Source organism: Tupaia chinensis, unplaced genomic scaffold, assembly GCF_000334495.1.
Source record: "Tupaia chinensis unplaced genomic scaffold, TupChi_1.0 Scaffold146567_1, whole genome shotgun sequence".
In the NCBI taxonomy this organism is placed as follows: Eukaryota; Metazoa; Chordata; class Mammalia; order Scandentia; family Tupaiidae; genus Tupaia; species Tupaia belangeri.
The window spans coordinates 230,781-236,500 of record NW_006206422.1 but is presented as its reverse complement, the minus strand read 5'-3'; the positions used below and the strand labels follow the sequence as shown (position 1 = coordinate 236,500).

Sequence of the window (5,720 nt, the reverse complement as noted above, 5' to 3'; positions counted from 1 at the left end):
GAGTCTGTCTGGGAGGGTGGAGGAAGAGGAAGAAAAGAGCAATTAAGAGGGAAGAAAGTAAGAAGGAGAATAAAGAAAAAGTTGCGTGCCATGCGCATTAGCATGCAATTTCGCTAGGTGTCTGGAGATGAAAATGGGGTCTGCTGTTGAGCTGGGGGTGATCCTGTGTGGTAAGGAGAAGTGGGAAATTTAAAAAGATGAGAAAAAAAGCCCTACTTGGCTGACAGAGATAGGGAAGTCTCTGTACTTGGGGCTGCCCAGGCTGGAGCTGAGGCAGGGGTCGCTTTCTCGGTGTCCCATAGGCAAGAGTTCTAGAGATGGAAGTGGGATCTGCTGTTAAGCTTGGGGCAATCCTGTGTGGTAAGGAGAAGTGGGAAATGAACAAATCAAAGAAGAAGAGAAAAAAACAAAAGCCCTACCTGGCTGACAGAGATAGGGGTTTTCTGGACTTGGGGCTGCTGTGGCTGGAGCTGAGGCACAGGTCCCTGCCTCAGTGTCCTTTAGGCCTGGCATCTAGAGATGGAAGTGGGGTCTGCTGTTGAGCTGGGAGAGATGCTGTGTAGTAAGGAGAAGTGGGAAGTTAAGAAATCAAAGAAAAATATTTTTTAAAAAGCTCTACTTGGCTATCAGAGATAGGGGGGTCTCTGGACTTGGTGCTGCTGGGCCGGAGCTGAGTCAGGGGTCCCTGTCTCAGTGTCTTTCAGGTCAGGGGTCTGGAGATGCAAACAGGATCTGCCGTTGAGCTGGGAGCGATCCTGTGTGATAAGGAGAAATGGGAAATTAACAAATCAAAGAAGAGAAGAAAAATGAAAGCCCTACCTAGCTGACAAAGATAGGGGTTCTCTGGATTTGGGGCTGCCGTGGCTGGAGCTGAGGCACAGGTCCCTGTCTCAGTGTCCCTTAGGCTAGGGTTCTGGAGATGGAATCGCTGTCTGCTGTTGAGCTGGAGGCGACCCTGTGTCTGAAGATGTCTTCTTCTGAAGGCCTACTCCTTGCCTCTCCACTTCAGGTTGTAGGCTGGAGGCTGAATGATCAGTAGAAAATCTTCATTTTTCTATTTTCCCTGAAATCACTAGTTCTCACGAGCCAAGAAGGTGTCTTCTTCTGAAGGCCTGCTTCTTGCCTCTCCACTGGACTTTGTGGGCTGGAGGCTGAATTATCAGAAAAAAAAAATATCTTAATTTCCATTACTAAGCCCTTTGACATGCAGAAACTGCATAATCAGATAGAATTTCATTTGTCTACTCGCAGCATTATAGACTGTGCTTTGGGGATATTATTTTAAAAAGGCATTGCCTACCTACTCCAATGTCTCCCAGAGTTTCCCCAGCGTTTTCTAGCAGCATTTTTATAGTTTGAGGACTGAGGTTTAGATTGTTGATCCACTTTGAGTTTATTTTTGTCAATGGTGAGAGGTAGGAGTTCAGATTCATCTTTCTGCAGGTAGATATCCAGTTTATTCCAGCACCATTTGATAGAGAGGTTTTACTTTGACCACTGGGTTGACTGATATCTTTTGTCAAAAATCAGTCAGCTGTATAGTTGGGAGTTTATTTCTTGGAAGTCTATTCTTTTCCATTGGTCCACCAGTCTATTTCTGTGCCAATGCCATTCCATTTTGATTACCACAGGTTTGTAGTATATTTTTTGGTTAGAGGGTGAGATGCCACCCACTCCACTCTTCTTGTGCAGGATTGCTTTGGCAATACGAGGTCTTTTATGAATCCAGACAAATTCTATGATTGTCTTTTTTAGATCTGTAAAGAATGTCTCTGGGATTTGGATTTGGATTGCACAAAATATATAGATTGATTGGGTAGAATTGCCATTTTGATTATATTAATTCTTCCAATCCAGGAACATGTGATGTCCTTTCACTTTTTGGTGTCATTTTCAATTTCTTTTTTTAGCTTCTCATAGTTTTCCTTTGGAGGTCTTTAATTTCTTTGGGTACATTTATTCCTAGGTATCTTGTACTTTTTGTGGATATGTTAATTGGAATTACTTTTTTCAGTGCTGTCTCAGTCTGCCTGCTGTTTGTATATAGCATTGCAATAGATTTGTTTATGTTGATTTTGTATCCTGCAACTTTATTGTATTCACTTATTACTTCCAGGATTTTTTTCATGGGTCTTCTATGTGTATAATCATGTCATCTGCAAATAGAGTTAGTTTTACCTCTTCTATTCCTATTTGAATGCCTTTTATTTTAGTCTCTTTCCTGATTGCATTGGCAAGGATTTCCAGTACTATATTGAAAAGGAGTGGAGAAAGTGAGCATTCTTGTCTAGTACCAGGTTTGAGTTGAAAAGCTTTCAACTTTTCTCCATTCAGGATGATATTAGGTATGGGTTTTTCATAGATAGCTTTTATTGTGTTGAGAAATGACCCTTCTATGCCCATATTGCTAAGAGTCTTGATCATGAAGGGATGTTGTATCTTATCAAATGCTTTTTCTGCATAAATTGATATGTTCATATGGTTTTTGTCTTTCTTTCTATTAAAATGGTGTATTACATTTATGGTTTTATGTATGTCGAACCAACCTTGTATCCTTGGGATAAAGCCTACCTAGTCATGATGTATACTCTTTTTTACATGTTAGATATGATTTGCTAGTATCTTGTTGAGAATTTTTCATCTATATTCATCAGAAATATTGGTCTAGAGTTTTCTTTTCTTGTCCTCTCTTTATCTGTTTTATGGATAAGGGTGATGAAGACTTCATAGAATCAATTTGAGAGAGTTTCTCCATTTTGGATCTGTAGAAATAACTTGAGTAGAATGAGTTAACTCTTCTTTAATAGTTTTGTACAATTCAGAGGTGAAGACATCCAGACCAGGGCTTTTCTTTCAAGGGGGGTTATATATTACTGATTCAATCTCCTGCTTGTTATGGGCCTATTCTGACTTTCTATATCCTCCTGGCTCGATCTTGGTAGATTATATGTGTCCAGGGACTTGTCCATTGCATCCAGATTTTCTTGTTTATTGGCATATAGTTTTTCATAGTATTTCTGTTGCCAGCTTCATTGCAAATTTGATTTATCTTGTTCTTTTCTCGCTTCTTTTTAATAAGTCTCACTAATGGTGTATCAATTTTGTTTATGTTTTCAAATAACCAGCTTTTACTTTCATTATTTTCTGTATAGTTTGTTTATTTTCTATTTCATTTATTTCTGCTTGGGTCTTTATTATTTCCTTTCTCTTGGAGTTTTTTTGGATTTTTTTTTTCTGTTGCTTTTCCAACTCTCTGAGGCATGGTGTTAGATGATCCATTTTCCTTCTTTTCATCTTCTTATGTGCACTGATTGTTATGAACGTCCCTCTTATGACTGCTTTTGCAGTGTTCCAAAGATTGCGGAAACTCATGTCCTCATTGTCATTGGCTTTTATGAATCTTTTTATTTCAGTCTTCATTTATTTAGTAGTTGTGAAGTCATTCAGGAGTTATTTAGTTTCCATGTATTTGAATATTTTTGAGAATTTCTCTTGAAGTTAAAATTAAGATTAATTGCATCATGCTTGGAGAAAATGCTGGATATAATTTCTATGCCTTTGAATCTGTAGCGGCTTGCTTTGTGCCCTGCCATGTGGTCAGTCTTCGAAATGGTTCCATGTGGGGGTGAGAAAAACAATATCTGTTTTGTTTTGGGTGGAAAGTTCTACCGATGTATGTTACATCCATTTGATTTATGTTATCATTTAGATACTTTATCTCTTTACTTTTTTTTTTTTGGTAGATGATCTGTCCAGAGGAGATAGAGAGGTGTTGAGATCTCCAACAATTAGTGTGCTGCAGTCTGTCTCTCCTTTCATATCTTACAGTCTTTCCTTCACGTATTTTGGTGTTCCCAAGTTAGATGCATAGATATTTATGTGTTATATCTTCTTGATGGATTAACTCTTTTACTACAATATAGTGCCCTTTTTATCTCTTCAAAGAGTTTTTGTTTTAAAGCCCATACTGTCAGAAATTAGTATCGTGACTCCAGCTCTTGGTTCCCATTTGCCTGGAATATCTTTTCTTTTATTTCTTGTTTGTCTTTATCCATGAGGTCTGTTTTTTTTTCAGGCAACAAATAGAGGTTTCTGTTTTTCATCCAGCCAGCCAATCTGTGTCTCTTTATTGGAGAATTTAATCCATTAACATTCAATGTTATCAATATTTCTATACTTGTCCCTACCTTTAAGGTGGCCATTGTCTTGCTTGACTTTAATTCCCTTATTTATGTCTGTTCATTCCTTAAGTTTCCTGGAACAGGAGTCTCTTCAGATATTTTTGAAGAGCTAGTCTGCTGTTAGCAAATTGTTTCAGGTTTTGTTTTTCTGGGAAGATTTTTCTTTTTTCTTTTTGCCATATGAAGGACAATCTTGCTGGATTTAATAATCTTGGTTGAAATTGTTTCTCTCTTAACACTTTCAATATGTCGTCTCATTCATTCTTTACTTGTCTTGTTTTCATTGAAATGTCCAATGTTAGCCTGACGTGATGACATTTGTAAGTCACTTATTGTTTATCTCTTGTCAGTTTTAGTATCTTGTCTTTATCTGTAGTCTTGGCCAGTGGCTAAGGTGTGCCTTAGGAAAGATTTTGTTGGGATGATTTTATTTGGGGCCTTTGCATTTCTTGGGTCTGGATGTATGAGTACTTCTCTAGACTTGGGGAAATTTTCTTCCAGGATTTCATGGAACAGATTTTCAATGCCCTTATTAGTTTCTTCAACTTCTGGGATACCAGTTATGTGGATGTTTGGAAGTTTGATGGAATCCAGTATTTCTCTTATATTATCCTTGTGGGGTTTGTTGTTGTTGTTGTTGTTGTTGTTACTTTCTCTTTTGTTGGGTTTTTCTAGGATGGAAGTTTTATCTCCTACATCAGAGATTTGATCTCCAACATGGTTCTATTGACTTTTAATACTTTTTTTTTTAAGATTGTATTACTTAATTTTATTTTACACTGGGTACTGGGAACAGAGCAATCCTCCTTAATAAAGTCGACAGTTAGCTTCGCTCAGAACATTTTTAATAATGCACATTAAAAAAAAAGTATTCATCTTACAAATTGTTCTGCACTCCAAATATACAATAGCTTGGAAAACAAAATTTAGAAAATAAAAGCCAATGTAAAAAGACAGATAAAACAACTAGAACAGTACAGGTTTTTATATGGCTCAGATGTTACAGTTTTCTTACTGCATCATCAATTTCAGAAATCTGTTCCTTCAGCTGGCTCCATTGCTCTGGATTTAAAGGAATACCTTTTCCTCCTGGTTTCATTTCACCTTCTGGATCCATCCAATATTCCCTGATATCAATTAGAACTTTCCCTTTAAAATCCTGAACACTGACATATCTCATTTTCCCAATTTGAAACATGTTATCATCTCTGCTGCTGCTACTCTGTTTGGAAGATGACAGAGCTCTACAAGTTTCACCAGTCTTTTGCTTCTTTACAGGTTTTTCTGGAGCAACTTGCTTTTTCCTCTTTAACTTCTTGTCAACTTCACTGTCAGAATCACTGCCAGAAGAACTTGATGAAACAAATTCCTTTGATCTAAGCATTGCTCCACTCCTTCTATCGAACAACCTCCTGCTCATTTTCTCCTGACTCGACTTTTAATACTTTTGAGAGAGGTTTTGATTTGCTGTATTACAGACTTCATCTCTAATATTTCCATCTGATTCTTTCTTTCTTTCTTTTTTTTTTTTTTTTTTTT

The 5,720-nt window shown here is 37.4% G+C and overlaps 1 pseudogene; it reads right to left on the bottom strand.

The window, feature by feature from the left end:
* Nucleotides 1-5,018: 5,018 nt before the first annotated feature.
* On the bottom strand, nt 5,019-5,565 carry LOC102497281 (activated RNA polymerase II transcriptional coactivator p15 pseudogene; annotated as a pseudogene).
* Between the last annotated feature and the right edge of the window lie 155 nt (nt 5,566-5,720).